At 34.7% G+C, this 23,300-nt stretch overlaps 1 long non-coding RNA gene across 2 annotated transcripts in view; it reads right to left on the reverse strand.

The window, feature by feature from the left end:
* The window catches only part of LOC133791658 (uncharacterized), a 53,977-nt gene extending 31,948 nt beyond the window's left edge, over positions 1–22,029 (reverse strand). For both annotated transcript variants that reach the window (XR_009874194.1, XR_009874195.1), the window contains exon 1: positions 21,733–22,029. This is a non-coding gene — a long non-coding RNA (uncharacterized LOC133791658). The remainder of the gene's footprint in view (positions 1–21,732) is intronic.
* Positions 22,030–23,300: the final 1,271 nt, after the last annotated feature.

Consider the following 23,300-nt stretch of genomic DNA (forward strand, 5'->3'; position numbering starts at 1 on the left):
GCAATACGTTTTAGTAATTAGACTATTTAGAGATTATCCTACTGTGATTGTAGCCTTAGAAGAAATTTGGGAGACGATAGATGACGAAGATGAATTGCCGGTAGCTATGATATATTACTTTCTCATACTTAGGTTCACTTCAAAAATGGAATTTCAGTTTACAAATGAACAAAAACATAGAATTTTTACGAATTTCCTCAAGGGCATTTTGAGGCACAAGACAATGATGATAACGACGAAATAAATGACGATATTCTAGATGAAGGATCAGATGTAGAAGATCCCGATTTTTAGAATAGACTAGTTTCATTGTTTATTTTAATTTATTATTTGTTTTCTTTTATGATTGTAAATAGTGAAAACTTTCTTTTCCAAATTAATATCATGGTTATTTTGTTAACATGTATGAGTTTGATTTTTCTTTTGCAATCATAATAAATAATGACTACATTCGGCGAGGGTGGATACAAATCAATGAACTGAGTTTCTATATTGAGAGTTAGGGGGCCATAGTAGTGGGAACGATTTTACTGATCCCAGCCCTCCCTTAATATGGTTAACTTTGGAAGAAAGATGAGTTTTGAGCCTGAGAATTAAGTCATATAGGATGATTAGAAACAGACTTAGAAAATAATAAAGATGGCTTATTTTTCTAAGTATAGAAACCCACTCTAATAATAAAGAAGGCTTATATAATTTTTCATAAGAAGTCATAATTAATAGGTCCGAGTTATGTTTGTTTAGATTAAGTTTTTACCTTAGAGCCTATTAGGGCAAGTTTGAATATGTTTTCTTGACTATTAGAACTTTGTTGAAGATGTCGCTCAGAAGGTCTACACGCACGAATGGCAATGCCTCCAACGCTGCTCCAGTGAGCAATGAATCCCCTTCGGTTCGAAGAGGAAGAGCTTATGCTACCACTATTACTGCTACTCAGAGTGCGCTGCCATTGCCAGTGGACATCACCGTAGAAATTGTCTGGCTACGACAACAAGTGGAAGAGCTGCTATAACGACAACCGAATCAGCCACGTCCTCAGTATAGCAATGATCATAGGCAGAAGAGAAAGCATCCTGATAGTAAGCAGGCCAATGGTGACAAAATAATGCGAGCAAGTGATAGGCCAGGTTATGTAGAATACCCGCAGTGCTCCAAATGCCAAAAGAAACAACTTGAGGAGTGTCATGCAAATACCAAGGAATTCTATGCCTGTGGTCAGGAAGGACACCAAAAGAAAGAATGTCCCCAGCTCAAGCCAAAGGAGAAGAGGGATAATATGATAGTTCCAGAACAAAGTCTTTGCCTTGACCCAGGGAGGAGCCCATGCTAGTAACAAGCAGTTACAGGTCAAATTCCTATCCTTAATGGTATATATTCTATCATCGCTTGATTCGGGAGCCACTCATTCGTATATCTCATTAGAAATGATAGAAAAACTAGACAAACCTTGTGAAAGATTTAGAACTAGGTTTGTAACCAAGTAGCCTTCGGGCAAAGTGGTTCTATCATCATGGATAGTACGAGGCGTATCGATCAAGATTGAGAACGTAGAACTAAACAGAGACCTGATAAGAACTGGAGATCAAAGACTTTGACGTGATACAAGGCATGGACTGGCTAGCAAGTCATGGCGCAACCATCGACTACAAACGCAAGAAAGTGATGTTCGAGACTCCTAACGGCCAGAGACTTTGCTTCATTGGACAAGTTTCAGGATTACGCACACCGCTGATATCATCTCTAAAAGCTCAAAGGATGATAGAAAAAGGATGTCAAGCATTCTTAGCCAGCATCACAGATGTAGTAAAGGAAACACCACTTAAGGTTGGAGACGTCTGCATTATATGAGAATTCCCAGAAATATTTCCTGATGACTTAGCAGGGTTGTCGCCAACTCGGGAAATTGACTTCACGATAGAATTAGTATTGGGAACCAAGCCTATCTCCAAGGCACCATACTAGATGGCACCTATAGAACTCAAGCAGTAAAAGATGCAGCTATAAGAACTCCTAGACTTGGATTTCATTAGACCAAGTCATTCGCCATGGGGAGCACCGGTTCTATTTGTGAAGAATAAGGATAGAAGCATGCGGATGTGCATAGACTACCACGAGCTGAATAAGGTAACGATTAAGAATAAGTACCCGCTACCCCGGATTGACGACTTGTTTGATCAACTCCGAGGTGCAACCGTATTTTCAAAGATTGATTTACAGTCCGGGTACCATCAGCTCAAGGTGTGGGGAAAGGATATTCCTAAGACAGTTTTTAGAACTTGTTATGGGCATTACGAGTTCTTAGTTATGTCTTTCGGTCTTACCAATGCTCCAGCTGCGTTTATGGACTTAATTAATAGGGTTTTTAAGGATTACTTGGATAAATTCGTCGTAGTGTTCATCGACGACATCTTAGTATACTCCAAGGACGAAGTCGAGAACGAGGAGCATTTGAGGTTAATCCTCTCACGACTAAATGAGCATCAACTCTACGCCAAGTTCAAGAAATGTGAGTTTTGGCTTTGGCAAGTGGCGTTCCTCAGGCACATTATATCCAAGGACGGAGTTGCAGTAGACCCATCAAAGGTAGAGGTTGTGAAGGATTGGCCAAGACCAAAGACCGCATCAGAAGTAAGAAGCTTTCTGGGATTAGCAGGTTATTATCGGAGGTTTGTAGAGGGCTTTTCTAAGATAGCCACTCCGCTCACCAACCTGACCTGGAAACAGCAAAGATTCAACTGGAATGATAGATGTGAAGAAAGCTTCCAGTTGCTTAAAGACAAGCTGTGCTCAGCACCAGTACTCTGTGTACCAACACCCAACGACAAGTTTGTAGTCTACTGCGATGCGTCGAAGCAAGGGTTGGGTTGTGTCCTGATGCAGAATGACAAGGTGATAGCCTACACCTCAAGGCAGCTGAAGAAGTACGACCAAACTCACGATATGGAGTTGGCAGCGGTGGTCTTGGAGTTGAAAATCTGGCACCATTATCTTTACGGAGAACGGTACGAGATTTATACAGACCACAAAAGTTTAAAGTACTTCTTCACTCAGAAGGAGCTCAACATGAGGCAGTGCAGGTGGTTAGAGTTAGTAAAGGATTATGATTGCGAAATCCTATACCACCCGGGAAAGGCAAACATAGTTGCCGATGCGCTAAGTAAGAAGAATTATGGAAGATTAGTAGCACAAGACAGAATAGAAAAGCCGCTGCAGCAGGAGCTGATCAATGCCAGAATAGAAGTAGTTGTCGGCAAGCTGGCTAACTTGTCTATCCAGTCAAATCTGCTAGAAGCTATACGAATTGGGCAAGGGCGTGACGACACAGTTGTGGCTCATATGGATGCAGTCAGAAAAGGAAAGGCCATAGATTTCTCAATATCAAGTCAAGGGTTATTGAGATATAAGGATCAGGTATGCGTGTCGAATGATCAAAGGATTAAAATGACAATTTTAGAGGAAACACACAATACTCCGTACTCAGTTCACCCAGGGTCAACCAAGATGACACACGACATCAAGGAAATGTATTGGTGGCCAGGGATGAAGAAGGACATAGCAGAATTTGTGTCTAAGTGTTTAATATGCCAGCAAGTGAAAGCAGAGCATCAGCGCCCTACAGTCTTATTGCAGCCACTTAGCATACCAGAATAGAAATGGAATGATATAGCTATGGATTTCATGACAGGTTTTCCACGAATAAGTAACCAACATGATTTGGCTTGGGTAGTAATAGATAGACTAACCAAGTCCGCTCATTTTCTACCTATTAAGACTTCATACACAGCGGACCAATACGAAGACATCTATGTCCAAGAGACAGTAAGGTTACACAGAATCCCCAAGACAATAGTGTTTGATAGATGATCGACGTTTACATCAAGATTTTGGGGAAGTTTACAACAAGCCATGGGTACTAAGTTAAGTCTTAGTACAACTTTTCATCCTTAGATAGACGATCAGTCCGAGCGTACGATACAAATTTTAGAAGATATGTTGCGCGCTTGTGTACTTGATTTCGAAGGATCACGGAATAAGTACTTACCACTGATAGAGTTCTCCTACAACAATAGCTACCAAGCAACGATCGGGATGGCACCTTATGAGTTACTTTATGGAAGAAGGTGTAGATCACCGTTACATTGGAACAAGGTAGGAGAAAGGCAGCTTCTTAGTCCCGAAGCTGTTAGAAAATCTCAAGAAGTAGTAGCGCTGATTAGAAAGCGTATGCTCGCTACTCAAAGCCATTAGAAAAGCTATGCAGATGCCAAGCGACGCGATGTGGAATTCAAAGTCGGAGATCAAGTCTTTCTAAAGATATCTCCTATGAAAGGTGTGAAGCGGTTTGGGAAGAAAGGCAAGCTTAGTCCTTGATTTATAGGTCCTTTTGGGATAATGGACAAAGTGTGAGCAGTTACGTATAGATTAGCCCTACCGCCAGCCCTAGCAGATAGCCACAACATGTTCCACATCTCAATGCTACACAAGTATGTGTCAGACCCATCTCACATCCTCAAGTACGATACGATAGCACTCCAGAAAGACTTGAGTTACGAGGAACGAGCTGTAAGCATCCTAGATAGAGGGATGAAGCAGTTACGGTCGAAGAGTATTCCAATAGTCAAAGTCCTATGGAGTAATAGTTCTTAACAAGAGGCAACGTGGGAGTTGGAGGCAGACATGCAAGGCCGGTATCCAGAATTGTTTGGTAAGTAAATTTCAAGGACGAAATTCTTTTTAGTAGGGGAGAATCGTAGAGTCCAAGAACTTTACTTAGCTAGTTCGATAGTAGTAGTAGTAGTAGTAGTAGTAGTAGTAGTAGTAGTAGTAGTAGTAGTAGTAGTAGTAGTAGTAGTAGTAGTTATAGTATGTTTATTACTGTGGATTTTGGTTCAAGCCGGGACTTAGTTGGACACTCGTGGAAACACTTGTAGATTTTATAAGATTAACCTATAGTTTAAGAATATTAATTATAACATAAGGTATGATTAATATAACTAATTATGAAGATGATAATTATTACACTATAAGGATTAGATAGACCCAATAAGAGAATGACACTTGTCATGTGCATGTTTATTGAGAAATTAAGTATTTTTGAGGAATAGTTTATTAAGAGTAATATTTGAAAATTCCAGAGTCTGCCAGTAGCTTTGAAATCGTTATAGGACTCAGTCAAAGTTTTTTACCCAATTCAAATTAGGCTGAAAAAGTGCAAGTACGTGTATAATATTTCAACGTATGACGTTATATCGTAGCCTAGGAGTCGATGTATCGCCACTCGCGGAATACGAAAAACATATATCATTGCATGACCACTCCGATGAGCCTCGGGAACATAAGCCCAGAATCTTTTTGACCGAGTCTTAAGCCTCTGCTGAACGAATATTCAAATCATTTTCAATTAAAAGTCATTATTTTTATTCAAGCTAAATGAAGATCTTTTCATTCTTGAACTCTATAAATAGGACCTAGTACCCCGCCATTTCTTTCATTCTTCAAGCTGAGTTCGGAGCCTTCAAGCAGCTAGGTTTACTTTAGAGTGTTAAACACTTGGGTTGGGGTTATAAGCTTTATCATCTTATGCTTATTAAACACTTGGGAAGTAAGGTTCATAGTGTGTATTTCAATTTCGAAGTGTAGTTCGGCCATTGTGCATTCAAAGGCATTCCTATCCCTAGTTCATTTCTGTTTGTTCAATTAGTTTTTATAGTTTTTCTCTACTCAAATCCTAACTTGCTGTTTTCCATTCATGGTTAGGCAATTAAGTTCTTTGAACTTGAGGTTTCATTTCGGTAAGCTCTTCTTCTCGGTGGTTTAGATTTATTTCCTTTTTCATCTTCTTCTTTTAGAAATACTCACCTTCTCATTTATGGTTTTTAGGAGTGTTCCAAAATCCCGTCCTTGATTCTCACATCCCGGTATTTGGTAAGGAAAATAGGATAGATTTTTATGCTTTTATGTTTTTGATATATGTTTATGTTATAAGTATGATATGTTTTTAGTTGTTTTAGTATATGAATTGTTTAGATAACAATCACATAATTTGATTAGATAACATATATATAACTTGTTTAGATAACAAGTCCCAATAGTAGATTCCTTGGGCATATGATTGTTTAGATAACGAGCCTCATAAATTTATATGACTTGTTTAGATAACTAGCTCCGTAAATTTATGGACATATGATTGCCTAGCTAGCAAGTCCCAAGAAGTATGATGGCCATTGTAATAGATGTTGTATTTATATAGTCATATGATTATAGTTTATAGTTTAATTTTATGTTTGTGTTTCATGCTTGTAGTAGATTTTCCTTGCTGGGCACTAGGCTCATTCCTTTGATTTATATGTGCAGGAAAATAGTTTTAGCGGCGCTAAGATTCTTGGCAGCTTGGGATTGTGTATTGAGGGAGAATGGATTCGGTGGACTGCGTGAACGATTCGAGGATGAAGTTGCTTTAAGTCATTTTATTTTGTTTCTATGTATTTTCCGCACTAAGTTTTGTAACGAATTTTAAGATTTAAGTTATGTTTTATTTTCAAACAATGGGATCTCATATCCTACCCTGAATTTTTATGTATTTTAACCTTTGCTTTACTATTTTCAATAAAGTTATGACTATTTCGTATGTACGTTTTCTTAAGATTAGTGTCTATGTATAGTAGTCATTAATGGTCCAAGGTCTAGAATTAGCAGGTCTTCATCTTTTGTAGAGGTTGTAACTATTGCTTTATGTTCCTCAGATTCGAAGTTGAATCTACCTAGTCCACAAGTCCCTTTTATTCCAAATTCTGAGTTAAAGCTTGGAAAGTCATTTCTCCAAAGTTTCAGTACAATATTTGTGTGTGAAAAATAAATGACTATGGTCCAGGTATTTATAGATCTGGTTTACAATTCTCCTCCCCATTATTTTAGGAAGAAGTTACATAAATATTTTAATTTAAATAAAAATACACTCAAGTGAGTCAACAATAAAATATCTAAACTAATCCCTAAAAAAATAGGGATTGTTCACTTAAATATTGTTTTCTGATTGTGTTTCAATGTGCTTTCAAGCTGATCCCCGTATTCTTCGAGCTGAGACATCTCTCGTTTGAGCTGAAATAATATTTAAGTCTTCGAGTAAAATTTCTGGTCATGAGCTGAAATGATATAATACTTTGTTATTACGACATATTTATTATTGATGGTTATATCTGAATCCGAGCTTACTCTACGAGCCAAATCTTTATTCTCGGAAATAGGGTATAATAGACTTTTTTTTTACCAAGAAGAAAATATATTGATCAAACAAACTAGTACAACAAAAGGCCGGAGCAAGAACTCCCCCTCAAATTACAAACTAGAGCAAAATTTAACATTTGTTTCTCTCTAAAAGACAATTTCTTAGCATTAATACTAAGAACTCTAGATTTAACAAAATATCTGATCAAAGAGTCAATTTGAGTAACAGTACTACAACTAAACTCAAAACAACATTTGTTCCAATTGAACCATAAAATATATTGTGGTAGCAAGACCTGCTGCCACCAGACGAAACATCCAGCCTCTTCTACCACCAACCAGCCAATAACGCCAATCCTCAAATTGCTCATGCCATATAAGCTCTCCCAGTCAACCAGAGACAATATGCAACACTCTCTTAGAGAAAAAACAATCAAAAAATAGGTGAGAGTGACTTTCAACCTCTTGAGCACAAACTGGACAGTTCAAATAGGGAATAGGAAGATGGCAACAGTGAAGTAAATCCCTTGTGAGCAACTTCTGGTTTATAGCTTGCCACATGATAAACCTGTGCTTGGGAACTGAAAGGTTACACCAGATAGATTTCATATAGCTAACTGATTCACTTGGCAGAATCAGAGAATATAGTTTACCTAGCTGAAGCTTACCATGCACTACAGAAGACTCCAAATCAGAAATGGACAAAGACCTACTGAGTTTCAGTAGTTTCCTCCAGTACCAACTAGTATCATGCTACAAAATATAATCCCAAAGATGACTCCCTTTTAAATAAATACAATTCACCCATTTCACCCAAAGCAAATCCTGCATAGAAGAGATAGCCCATATAAATTTTGCAAGCAGAATTTTATTCCAAATAGGCCTCTCTCTAAAACCCAAACCACCATAAATTTTCGGACGACAAACTTGCTCACAAGAGGTAATATGAAGTTTGCCCTGGGAACCCTTCTCTCCCCAAAGAAAGTTCCTACAAAGATGAATAATGTCTCTAATAACACCTTGAGGTAACAGAAAAGTCCTCATCCAATAATTACGAATCCCTATCAAAACTGAGTGCATAAAAGTTGAACCCGACCTGCATAAGACAGATGTCTACTAGCCCAAACATGCAACCTCAACCTGATCTTCTTAAGTATGATATCACAGTCAATTGCCTTCAATTTTGTTGGTCTCAAAGAAACTCCAAGGTATGTCAGAGGGAAGAATCCTTCAACCAGCTGAGATATCTCCATAATAGAAGCTTCAACAGTATCGAACACTCCACCAAAGTAGATATGAGACATATGATTGTTGATTATCAAACCCGAGGAAGAAGAAAAAACCTCAAAAGCTCTTTGAATGATCTGAACATAAGTAGTATTACATTACAAAACAGTAGTAAATCATTAGCAAAACAGAGACTAATAAGATTTAGAGATTTGCAAGGATGATGAAATTTGAAATCTTTCTCCTTGGAGGCTTTAATCAATAAACGAGTAAGATATTCCATCACTATAACAAAGAGCATTGGGGAGATAGGGTCACCTTGACGAAGCCCTTTACCGCCCTAAAAGCTACCTTGAATGCGACCATTCATCACCAAACAGTAGGAAGTACCTCTCAAACAAACCATGATCCATCTAATAAAGCGACTAGGAAACCAAAGAGCTTTCAATAGGTTCTCCAAGAAATCCCAATCAATGGATTTGTAAGCTTTACTAATATCAATCTTCATCGTGCACCGAGGAGGGCTATTTTTCCTATTGTAACCCTTTATCAAGTCTTGAAGAATGAGGGCATTATAAGCGAGCGATCTGTGCTTTATAAAAGTTCCCTAATTTTGATTGATCAGAGAAGGGAGAACAGAAACAAGCCTACTACAAAGCATTTTAGAGATTCATTTGTAAATAGTCGTACAAAAAGTGATAGGCCTATAATCAGTTGCATTAACCGGATGATCCACCTTAGGAATGAGAGCTATGATAGTATTATTAAAAAATTTAGGAATATACCCAGAATAAAAAAAAAACAAGCACTGCCAGGGACACCGCCTTGCCTATATCCTTCAATAAAGCTTTGAAGAATCTAGCCCCATAGCCATCAAGACCAGGGCTCTTTATAGACTGAATACTAAACAGAGAAACTTTAACTTATTGAGAGGAGAACGGGTTGATTAACTCCAATTGGACATCAAGATCCAAGACCGGGCCAAGAGCAATAGTGTGAGGGTCGATGCTACCTGAAGCTTTACTGGAACAGCCCAAGAAATTCTTAAAATGTTGCAAAAAATGATGAACAAACTTATTATAATCATCCTCAACCTGACCTTCAGCAGAGCTAAAAGACATAATCCTATTGGCGACTTTCCTTTTCTTCAGACTAGCATGAAAAAAAAGAGGAATAAACATCACCAAAACAAAGCCAATCAATTTTGCTGTTTTGAGAAAGAAAACTAGCATAGAGCTTCTCTTGTCTACTAAATTCCAGGAAAGCTTCTCTTTCTGCAGCACTGAAACAGCTATTATTCGGGTCATTGTAAAGATTGGATTTGGCCTATTGAAATAAAGCTTACTTTTCTCATAGTTACAAACCACATCCCCTATAAACCTCCAATTAAACTTCTTCAACACATGCTTAAGACGGATAAGTTTCCAAACAACCTGCTCCAAGACACGAACCTCTACTTGTAATGGCTTAGACCAGTTCTCCAAAACTGTTTTCCTGAAACTAGGATGAGCTGTCCACATATTATAGAATTGACATGGTTGCACCCCCACATTTTTTACTGCACTTTGTTTGAGCAGAATAAAACAGTGATTTGAAATCACCTCCCAATGAGAGACAGCAGTAACACTTGGAAAAGAATCCAACCAGTCCTCATTAGAAAACACCCTATCCAACTTAGAGTATATGCGGTTCCCCCCTTCCTGATTGTTAGACCACGTGTAATAAGATCCCATTATCTTTAGTTCTTCCACCAAACCAAGGTCAAGCCACTGCCTAGCATCCTCTAATTCTTTCACTGAGATTGGCCTCCCACCCATTGTGTCATTAGGTTCAAAAACAACATTAAAATCTCCTAAGAGGACCCAAGGTTTAATTGGGAAGAGAAAATGAGCCAAATCATACCAAAGGATTCTCCTAGCCTCCAACAGATTAGAACCATACACAATAGTAAGACAATAATCATGTTTGTTATTGCATATTCGAACTCTACAATATAAAAATTGGTCACTTTCTTGGACAGCTTCAATACGAACCAAACTAGCCTTCCAAATTAGTGAAATTCTACCCTCCAATCTCAATACTGTAATAATCCCAACCAAAAAAAGTAGAACACATAACATCCTTAATTTTCTCTCCCTTGATTTTAGTTTCAAGAAGAGCCCCAATTCCAAATTTATTCAAACGACAGACATCAAGAACTAACCTATGTTTATTCTTCTTATTCAATCCTCTAACATTCGAACTTAGTATGCTGCAGAACTCCATTCAGACCTAAATTCTAGGATGAGTCATTTAAAACCCTTTGTTTCTCTTGGAGAACACTAAACGAGTTTCTGGTTTGCTGAATTGAATTCTGGTCTACTGGTTTCATAACCCCTGATTTTTTCGGATAGGACCAATGTTGTTCTTTAGGTCTATCACTTGGTTGAGTCACTCCGTTCTACTGTGGTTGAATCTGAACAATGCTTATCAGATCAAAACCTTGTAGAGTAACATTCTCCTCATCCCCAGCAGGTTCATATTCTGGTGTTTTCTTAGAATCCTTCTTCCTCCAAGCTACTTCAGAACCAAACTTACAGGTGGCAACTGTATGTCCCAAATTTTTACAATTTGAGCATTTAGTAGGTAACCATTCATACTCAATAGGTTGCTCCAGAACTTGACCCCTCTCATTGAGGTAATTAATATATTGAGGTAGAGATTCAACTATCTCCATATCCACTAAAACACGAGCAAATTTAATCATAGATCTATCTTTGGTCATCTTATCTCATTATAGGCTTACCTATTGTACTCACAAGAGCACTCAAGCAATTCACTCCACAATATTGTAAACCAAGGTCAGGTAGCCGAATCCACACTGGCACTGATTTTACTGACTTTAATGAATCAATGTCTGTCGTCCAAGGCCGAATACAGGCTTCTTATCAAAGTGAATCACCCCTGATTCCAGAACCAAATCACACATAGCTTCGTCCCTGAATTTCACCATCGTAAACCCTGCATTCATTCAAGCCACACGCTCTATACCAAGCTTTCCCCAAATCCTTTTGATGAACCCTTCAAAAACTACTATTGGAGGATTAGCACCTATCACCACACAAATCAGAGCAGACCTCCAATATGAAGCTTCGACTTCAATCTCATTTACATCTAGCTGTGCAACTAACTGACCATCATTCTTAATAGGCTCCATGAAATGCAGCTTCATACAACCATATGATGGAAGAGATTCCCGAAATCGAGCCCAAGTTTCTTTGGTTGAATCTTGAAATGATCGAGCATCAACATCTTCAACCCACAACATTGAACCCAGACCTTTAGCTTGAGCAGATATCTCCGTCGAAGGAAGACCTAGTTCCCTAGGGTCGACCTCCATCGCTGCATCACTAGTACCCATTTTCTCTTCAACAACTTCCTCAGCAATCGAAACCTGACCATTTGCTTCGCCATTGGATGAAGGGAGCTCCGACAAAGCATCGTGCTTAACAAGCTTCTGCACAGATTTACATCTCCTCACCATGGACAGAGAGAAATCTGAGACTCACGCTAGATATTCTTATACCTCCAAAGAGCTGATTTTTACTTTAGTAGACTTTTTTTTAATAATTAAAATTTAAAAGACAAATCTACCCTAAAAAAATATATCTCATCTAACCCTAACGTAAAACTCTAGTCACTCTTCTTCTACGTTTTCATTGTTCCTTCATTTATCCAAGCTACGTTAAAATTTACTTTCACTCTAAAGTTACATTGTAATTTTTGTCCAACAAGTAAGATTTTATGAACTTTTCCCAATTTGGATTATATATATGTATTCTAATCTTGATAGATTTAATGTATATTATTTTTATGTTATATATTCTAAATAAATATTTGTCCCTTTTTTAAAAAATATTTGTCAAACTTCGTAATAATTTTTAATATTAATTGTTAATTTTTTATTATATTATTTTTAATTAATTATAATAAAAAATAACTTTTATATTTTATTAAGACATTACAATAATACCTTTAAAAAAAAGATATTGTAATAATAACAATATTATTTTTAAACTAATGAAAACTAATTAGAAGAATATTAAATAAAAATTGTTTGAAAATGTCTAAATCTAGCTAGGGTAAAAATGGTCCTCATTTCTTCTCCTCAATAGTCTTCATTCATTGTCCAGCTCCAATTCACCAACGACTGCACAGGTGACCGACGACAACAGCCCAACTCCTCTGTGCGCGACCCAGTCTGGTTGTCCACTCCCTTCGCACAGCCAAGTCCAGCCATGGGGAAAAAATAGTTGTAGATATGCTGCGAGGAAAAGTAGCTGCAGCTGTGCTATGGGGAAAAGTTGTTGAGCATTTGGTAAATTATTGATTTTAAAGTGCTGTGAGTTGGAAAAGTTGTAGCAAGAGTGTTTGGTAAACCATATAATTAAAGTGTTGTTAAATATTAAAAGAATAAATAAATGTCATATTTGTTATATTTTATTAAAATAAATTCACACATACTAAATAGATTTCAATATAAATATTGTATTTCTTTAAACATATTATAATTAAAATATGTTTTCGATAAGACACTTATAAAGTGATCATCAACAAAAATGTTATATTATATAATATACACATATTATTGTACATATATATATTATAACTAGTTGGTATAGCTAAAATTCTAATTACAATGATCGTAGTATAATAATATCGTCGTAATATAATCACAAATATATAAAATTTAAGTTATCCAAACACTCTCACTTTTTATGTTTTTAATTACATATTTGATAAATTGTAAATTAAAAATACTATGAGATGCAAAAATAATGTTATAGTGTATAATAAAATCTATATTAAACATATTAAAAAAATATCTCCATATTAATATGATTTGTTAATATAGAATTACTAAAGTAAAAAATATTTAAAAATGAACAAAAGAAAAAAAAATTAAAATTAAATATTGTTTATGTTATTATCATATTAATTTATTTTAAATATTTTAATTTGGATTAATATATAATAAAGAAGGAATTATATTTACATAAAAAAAGACATATTTATTGTAGAGTTTTTTCAAAAAATCAGATTTTAGAAAAAGCTATAAGTTGGGTTGTGCCAACTTTAACTTTTAGCTGTAGCTTATGTATAAATTCTTCACTATGTTATTTTATAATTGCTTACCAAATACTTTTATTGCACAATTTTTTCAAAAAGAAAGTTCTCGTTTTTTTAAAAGATGTACCAAACTGGCTCATAGTCTCCCAGGCTATCAAATGGGCCTGGACATTTTGAAATGTTGCTCGATTGACACTTCTCATTTATGAAAATCTCTAATATCTAGGTTATTTTTGGTGAATTAAAATTGGGACACAATTTATGAGTCATTTGGTGTCCTTATAACTAACTATTATTATTACATTTACATGACACTACAAGAAAAAATGCTTTTAATAAGACCAAAAATGCGTTATCAAAACATACCATAACACTTTTTGACGTGTTAAGACTGACTATGTTATCGTAGGTTAGGGTACTTTACATAACACTTTATCATTGTTATACAGATGTGTTATTATACTGTCAACAATAACACACTTTCTGTGTTATTTTAATAAATAGATAAGTGTTTAATTATATTATTTATAGTCAATTATATAACACATCTCAATACTTATAAATTTGTGTTATACTACACTTTAGTATAACATATTTTTTGTGTTATACTACACTTTAGTATAACACATTTTTTGTGTTATATAATGAAGTTTGCATAACAAAATTCTTTACTTATAAAAATTGTTATTGTAATAGATATTATAACACATTTTTCGTATTATTTTAATATTTAGATAAGTTTAAATTCTTATTATATATTCATTTATATAACACTAATTTATTCTATTATATTTTTATTTTTTATTTATATAATTAAAATTAGCTTTCTAATATATACTAGCATCATCAAATGAACTTGATTTTCAAATAACAAAAAGTAAAAACATTCAACATTGTATTAACAATCCACAAATTAGTTTAAAACATTCAACACTGTCATCAACAAAAAAATGTTCTTTAAGTATTCAAGTAGTCTTAAATATTCAACATATTGAAAAGTTTCTACTTTCAGAACAAAATATTCTACAGCTGTCCAACATAAAGCCTTCAAAATTAAGTATCCTTTTCTATTTCGCTTGTCACACCTGCAAAATAAAGAAAGAAATATTTTATTGTTATTATCTAGCATCACAAATTACTTCAAGAAACATGCTATGGAAATTATTTCTAAGAGAGGACACCACATACAAAATAATGAATTCACAACTACACCAAAGCAAACAAAGAAACCAAACACTAAATTATAAGACATTGGTTCTTTTTTTAGTATGAAAATGTACCTCTTGGAATATTGTGCCAATCATCATGTAAGTCATATTGTGTCTACAATAGAATATAGAATAATATATTATATGTTTAAGTGTAGAGCTGAATATATAAAAAAATACAGTCATAAAACTTGTAATTCTACCTGAATAGATGTCCAAAGAACATTAGACTTGTCAAAGACTAGCTTATAAACAATCAATCAATTACAACATGTCAGAAATAGAAGTCATGCTTACAAGTATAATGTCTAAATTGGCCACTAAAAGAGGCAAAGACGTTCCACAAAACGATTTATTAGGGAGAGTAGACCAAGAAAAAGCAAGAGCAGTCTCATATTTAGACAAAAGCATCTAAGTAAACATTCAATACCACACAATGACTTGAAAAGAGAACACTGATTAATTCCACAAAGATAGGTTATAAGAAATGAAAAATCAAGTAATAAAACGTTTAATGGAGGTCTCGTGATAATTCAAACGTAAAAGTGAGACTCATTATTTCATTAATAAAGGACTTGTGGTAATTTGAAAATGCTAATGTGATTGTTCATATATATTTGTAACCAAATTTCAAAAATTCCCTTCTTAATTAAAATGAAACTCAAAGCAATTAGGAATCTTTGATTGCACAAGTAATTCTCTCAATTAAATCAGCTACAGAAAAAAGTTCTATGGCTATGGTCAAATCCAAAATAAATAGAAAATCAAGTTAAAAGTAAGGCACAACTCACAGGGGGCTTGATAGGAAGCTTAAAGCTGAATGCTATTGAGAGGCTTCTCTTTTTTATAGCTTCAAGGAATACAAAATTGTAAATTGATACTTCTCTTTTCCTTTTTTCCTTTGCAGTAATATAAGGTACACAACAAAGATAAAAAAGGACGTCCTCATCTTAGATAGCATCCTCCACATCTTTCTTTAGCGAATTCAAAGTCTATAATCATTGCTTGAATAACAATACCAAATATAACTATTTCAAGTATTTACTTAGAATAAGAAAAATAATCAATTGCAAGGCACAAGTTCAAGGTTAACATACATAATTAAAACAAAATAAATAAAAAATCTTATAATATCGAAAAAGTTATACTATTTTCAAGGAAATAAAGTATTAATCTGAAATAATACATAATAGCTTGTAACGACCCAAACTCACTATTAAGGCTTAAGGGCCTTGATTAGTATGCCAAGAGGGCATCAGCGGAATAATTGTGATTAAGTGAGTAATTATATGTTTATTAAAGTTTATATGATAATTGATGGTATTATGCGGTAATGTGATATGAAATAAATATGTGATATATGTGAGAACCACATTATTATGTGGACAGGTTCGCTGAGCACGACTCAAGACGATTCTAGGGTCAGATAGCGGGAAAAGTCACAACGGGGCTTAAGATATGACTTTGGATAAGTCGGGGGTACTTTTAAACAGCGGGTAGCGATTTGGATTATCGAGTCATGAAAATAAATATATGGAGATATATTTGAGGTTAGGATGTCTAGGCGGGAATATTGGGGGATTTTACCATTTTGGCCTCAGGGACGGTTCCGGCACCCCGATCCTCGGGATTAACTTAACAGATAAGTTAGACATAAAGAAGCTTTTAGAAGAAAAACACAAACTGACTAAACACTCTTGTCTCAGCTCTCTTTCACGCTCAAGGGAAAACAAAGGAAAGAAAACACAGAAAATAGGGGAAACAAGCTGGAATTTTTGGGATTTGTGGTGAGGATTGGGAGGTTTAGCTCATGAGTAAATCAAGAACTAAAACAGGGATTAAGGTAAGCATCTAATTCTATCTTCTGTGGTTGAATTCTGAGTTCTAGCTGGGTTTTGGTTAAGTTTTGAAACAAATATGGTTTTAATGTTTTTAGGCAGAATTAAGAAGGGAATTTGGGAACATAGCTTGGCTATGGCTTGGTGAAGTGATTCAACAGCAAAGGTAAGTTTCAACTTCTAGTTTAGAGGCTTTAAATTGGGTTTGAATGGCTGGTTTGAGTGTTTATAGCTCTTGGGTTTCAGAAATGGAAAAGAGAGGATAAGTGTGTGCTAGGCTGTGTTTTCTGTGGAATTATGTTGTTTAGATCATGCTAAAGGAGTTGGGATTAATTGGTTAGGAGTTGGGGAAACTTGGGATGGTTTTAGGTGAGGTTTCAGACTTAGAAATGGTGTAAATTTTGGGTTCGAAGGGGAGGGCCGCGGCTCTGTTCTAGAGCGCTGCGACCCTAGCATGCAAAAGAGCCAAGAAGGCTCGACCAAGGGAGAGCGCCGCGGCACCCAAGGCAAGGGCCGCGGTGCGTGTGTGGTTCAGCGTGGGTGCTGGCTCTGTTTTGGGGAAGGGCCGCGGCTAGGCTTCAGGGGCCACAACCCTTGGTTGCACACATGAGTTTTTGAGGGTTTTAGGCTCGGGAAGGTGGTCTAGTGTGCTCGGGTTTGGTTTCACCACCGTGCTTGGTGGAATTTGGAATCCCGGGAGTTAGTTTTGTAATTGGAAACCTATATTGGAGTATTAATGGAACCCTATACCTTGGTTGTGGCTAGGTGATAAAAGCTTAGGCTCGGGAACGGATCGTGCTTGAGGGCCATTGCTCGTAATTCAATAACCGCACAGACTAAAGGTAAGAAAACTGCACCTGGTTGAATATATGTGACGGGACTAAGGGCTCCCTATTGTAAATGCTTGAAAAGATGGTATTATGCCATGCAAGCCATTTGGTGAACCAACGACCTAAGGGTGCCAAGGGTTACACTAGTACACAGGGCGCGGCTCGGCCACTGGTAGCCGAGGACAGCTTATTATGCACTGAGCTCGGTTTAAGCCGGCCGGAGTCAGTGGGTTAAACAGAGGGTGCGGCCTAAGTCATCGGCCCTGAATATTATGTGATATGAGTTCTATATGTGGTAGAATGTATCTTGAATTGGTTTGTGCATGTTGAATACCTGTTGAGGATTATCTGATGGGAATACATGCGTATTGAATTACTTGCCTGTTAATATTATTTGAGTTGTTTATGATGTTTTCTTGCTGGGCCTTGGCTCAAGGGTGCTACGTGGTGCAGGTAAAGGCAAGGGCAAAGTAGATCAGCCCTGATTGGAGAGCTCAGCGAGCTGAATGTACATAGCCAGGTGCTCGGCTGCCACGGTTGAGATCTAAGCAAGGACATGGAACCTAAAGACTGTCTCTCTTTCCTTAGTATGGCTAGAGGATATTCATGTATTTTTGGGAGTCTGTAAACTTGTTCTAACTTTGTTTTCGTATGGGATCCCATGTTTACTACAATTTAAATATATGAAATAAGTCTTTTGAGACCAAAACCTTTTTAACCTTAGCTTCTACATGTTTAGTGACATGTTTTCAAATTAATGACTTGATTAGCAAGTCCTGCACCTTTATAAGTACATAGTGTAACGGTCTTGGCTATCCAGGGCGTTACATAGCTGGTCCTCTAGCTATTCAACTTGCATGGTCCATACGCTCATATATAGCAGCGAGCTAATTTGGAGGTTTTACGAACTCAATGTAAATTTGAAGTGCACGTTTTAAGGTTGCAAAGCTTACATCCTAGATTAGCTGGTAACTCATAATGATTATCTTTGTCATTAAAAACGTCTGTCCTAATCAAGATATAAACCAAGGATGTCGTACCTGTGATTGAGAGGATATATCAGAACTCTTAGCCAATAACAAAAATAACAAGAATGACAGTAGAATATAATGAAAGCCGATTGCAAGAAGTATAGAATTTTTTTAATGAAATCACTGTAATTCCACATTGATTCTTATGAATAAAATGATTCTTGAAGATCAAAAGACAACACCCAAGATCAAGACGTCACAAAAGGAAACAATACATTATAATACCTAAGAACTTACTTGAAAATAATCCCAAAAGTTAAGATCAATTGCATATAAAGATCTGATGGAAAGTTTCAAGTTAATTAATAACAACGATCCTTTCAACCTTGCTAGGGAAAAAAAACATAAAGTGGGGAGGGCACCACCAACCAAAAATAATTAGTAATATAATAAACCTTCTTTGTATGCTTAGTGGCAATACATGTGATTAGGAATAAAAATCACACAGTTTTCCTTTTTATGTGAAGAAAAACCTCACTATATATAAAATCCTTCCTCCTTCTACTACTCTCTCTCTCATATTATCTTCTCATACATTTGTTGTGTTCAAGTTAGTTACATTCAATATCCTCTGGATAATATTTTGATACAAGAGAAAATGGGTGAAGAAGCTAAGCAACAAGTTAGTGAATTTTTTTTTTTTGCATGTATACCCTTTATTATTACTATTTCTTTTTCAAAATTTCATGTTTCAATTTATCTATATGTTGATTGTTGTGAGTGTTTCTCAATGAGCCAGGAACAAACTAAGGAAGAAGCTAAACCAGCTGAAGAGAAGAAAGAAGAAGAAAAGAAAGAAGAGCCAAAACCACCATCTCCTTTTGTTTTGTTTATTGACTTACATTGTGTAGGTTGTGCCAAGAAGATTGAGAGATCTATCATGAAAATTAGAAGTAAAAATAATATATATATTATTTTTTTTCTCATTTAATTATGATGAGAGAACCTTCATAATTATAAGATATGTAACATTTGGTTTTTTTGGTTTTGGTTATAGGAGTTGAGGCAGTTGCCATAGATTTTGCCAAAAATGAAGTGACTATAAAGGGAATAGTGGAGCCTCAAGCAGTTTCCACAAAAATTATGAAAAAAACTAAAAGAAAAGCTAAAGTGTGTTGTCCCCATTACCAGCAGCTGAGGGTGAACCTATACCAGAAGTTGTCACTTCATAGGTATTTCTTTTTATAAACACACATACATATATATATATATATATGTATTCCATGCAAATTATTAGCCATATATTTGTTTATAACTATGTCAAGTTGAAAATATATAGCTAAACTAAACTAAAGTATTGTCCCTAAAAAGATAAACATTTTAAGCTAAAAGCCTAGCTCAAAGATAATATAATATAAATCATATTCTCTATCTTGTATGTAGTTCTTTTGTATATATAGTATATAAATATCTCAATACCTGACAAAAGCTTAAAATTCCAGTTTGCCAATACCCTAGATCAGTTTTTACTCCTCAACCACTCTGTTTGGTTCCCTAAATGCATACCAAACAACAACAACAAGAAATCAATGCCAGACTTCCGACACATGAAATCTCATACAAGAACAATACAAGAGTATGTACTATACACGGTCACATCCTCTATAATGTGTGTATATACATCTTGTAATTCACTATCCAAGAACTAGTTTAAGGATTTGGAATGCAATATTAATGAGAAAGGCTTAATCAAATCAAAGAAGTCTTGAGTAGTAATCTAAAATCATGGCTCTAGGAGATTTAGCATGGCTCTAGGAGAGAATCAGGTGTCTCGAATTACCTGAGTAAGTTTATCAATAAAAAAAATCACTCTCGAATATCACTATTTTACTGATATTTATATGTTGAGTTTATGACTTACTTTCTGACATGATAAATTTTTAAGATCCTATCACAAACTTGGGTTTTCTAGTGCTATGGTGCTAGAGAGCATTATGCGTGACCCTAAAGAGGAAGAGGAGGTCACATGTAATCTTACCAAAATATAAAAAAGATTCAAAATAAGAAATAATAAATGATCTTAGTACTTACAATAGTTATAGAGCACGACAGCAAAATCAGGCTAGTAAAAACTGATCACATGCAACATTGTACTTGGCGAATGAAGCAGAAGCATAGCAGCTGATAGCTCCAAGAAAGGATTTTAGTTAAGACAAACTGGAATCAATGGCAGCATGATAGCTGCAATTGTAAACAAATTTGAAGTCAATAATAAATACACAAAAATAATCATATATTACACTCATCTTAAACGAAAAGTAGTGTTACAAGACAATCTTTTTTAAATTTTGTTTATGAGGACTGGGATAGTAGTTATAATATATATATATATATTAGCATTAGTAGTCGTAGACAGTTGTATTTTTACATCTTTTTTATGCATCTATACTCTAACAACGCTTAATTAATAATACAAAAGGTATTTGATTGATTTGAAGATAGAAAAAAATAAAAAGTTATTATATTCAAGTGATGGGCACGTTGGAAAACAGAGGAGGAGCTATAATGTAATGTAATGTAAATAAAAGGAATAATTACTAATTGGTAGACTAGACAAATGCTTAGTAACACAAACTATTGTTACCGAGCTTAGCTTATCAATCCACGCCCACCATTACCATCTGCATAAGTTTTAAAATAGGCCATTAACGTTTGTTAATCTTATGCGACCCCAAAGCCTCAGTGATTGAAGCATCATCTACAGCACCAAAAATACCCTGTTATCAAAATAAAATAAGAACACGTAATCTACCGAACATATCTTATACTAACATCAATATTAAAAAAAAAATCAATCTTACCTTGTTGAACTATCGCATATCACTTGTCATTATCTCAAGTCATGGCAATGGACATTTAACCAACAAAAATCAATACACTAAATTCAAAAATCATGTGAGCACTATTATCAAACAAGTGGTGTGCGATTTTCCATACTAAACAGAAGAACAATAATTAAAGCAATTATCAAAACTTGTTCTTGAAAAATGAGATTGAAGAACATAAAACTAAATTTCAGATTGCATATCCAAAATGATCATCAAATATTGTGATTAATCTCGAAATCTTAAAGGAATCTATAAAGATTTAGGGTAAATATTTTTACCCAACTCAATCAAATATCACTCACAAATCCAAAATTAACTTAAATCAAAATAAGGCGATGAATTAGGAGTTTAAAAGCTTGGTTGAGTTTTATAATGGTAAAACAAAACACTCATAAAAAAAATTAATAAAATCGCAAACCACATATAGACCTACATACATTACTGAGAGCATTAGGGCTTCGTCGAGGAGGGAGAGAGAGGCAGAGGAATGAAAGTGATGAAAGAGAGAGGCAGTCGAGGCGAAAGAGTGGCGTGGAGATGAAGAGAAAGAAAGTGAATGAGAACTGAAGAGGTGGAAGAGTGTAAGAGAAAGTAGTGTATAACTAGATAGAGAAGATAAGGAAGGTCAATTTGTCAGATTATGGGAGAGAAGAGAAACAAAGGCTATGATGGAGATGAATGTTGAATTGTGTGATGGAGAAGCTATCGGGCAAAGTGTTTTTGGCGAGAGAAAATAATGAGGAGAGATAATTAAAAAAAAATTCAATTGCCGCTTAAAATTTTTAGTCCCACCTTTCATTTTCAGAAATCCAATTTTACTGTTTTCGTTTATAATATGACTTTTTATAATACTTTTTGAAAAAGCTTATATTCATGTGTTGTTGAAAGGCGAATTTGTTGTAGTGTGACAAAGCAAGCTTGATTTTATTATTATTCTTGGAAAATATTTTACATTTACATAACTGTTAGAGTAACAAAAAATATATATTTTTTATTATTCTTCGAAAATATATAACAAAGCAAACTTGATTTTAAGTATAAAATTATAAGGAAAAAAAGTATATATTAATACATCATGATATGCTAAACTTTTTATTTCATCAATAAAATTTATGCTATAATTTTAAAATGACATTATTATATTATTTTGACATTACAATTATTGTTTTATTATTAAATACCTGTTAAAATTTGATACAGTTTGCTTTACAATAAATTGTGGAATAAAATGAGACAAAATTTATTAGTCATTTGGTTTGGGGTCCAGTAACAGTAATATTGAGATATTATGTTTAATGTACATGAAATACTTTTAGAGATGACAATTTTAAATTCGTTTATCTAGTGTAAGATACCAAATAAATTAAGATTATGGGTAGGGTGAAAGTATGAAAATATGTAACTGATGCTGATGTAGGTAGGGTAAAAGTATAAGTGTACTCAACCCTATTGCCCTACCCTACTTATTTATGTTAGGGTTTATACTTTTTTGGACCCTGTGTTTTTTCCCATTACCTGTTTAGACCATTTGTTTTGATAAATTACTTTTTAGACCATATGTTTTGTAAAATGGTTAAAATAGAACCCTAAACCTGATTTTGGTTAATGTTTTCTCAACTAAAATCACAAATAATTTACCAAACTAACAATTCAGAACAAAAATAAAAGCATTCTGCTTAAAAAATGTGTTGTGATATTCAATTTTTTCGTCATCAAAATTGAGTTTAGTGTTCTATTTTAACAATTTTATAAAACATAGGGTCCAAAAAGTAATTTGTCAAAACACAGGGTCCAAACAGGTAATGAGACAAAACACTGGGTCCAAAAATGTATAAACCCTTTATGTTATATTCTAATTAACTTTACAAGTATAAATATCATATTATATTAGTATTTGCAATCTCTAATATATTATATTATATTCTTATAATTTTATATAAATAATTTATATTTTATTATTAGTGTTTACTATCCTTAATACTTAATATATACTATATTTATTTAA

Source organism: Humulus lupulus, chromosome 1, assembly GCF_963169125.1.
Source record: "Humulus lupulus chromosome 1, drHumLupu1.1, whole genome shotgun sequence".
Classification (NCBI taxonomy): Eukaryota; Viridiplantae; Streptophyta; class Magnoliopsida; order Rosales; family Cannabaceae; genus Humulus; species Humulus lupulus.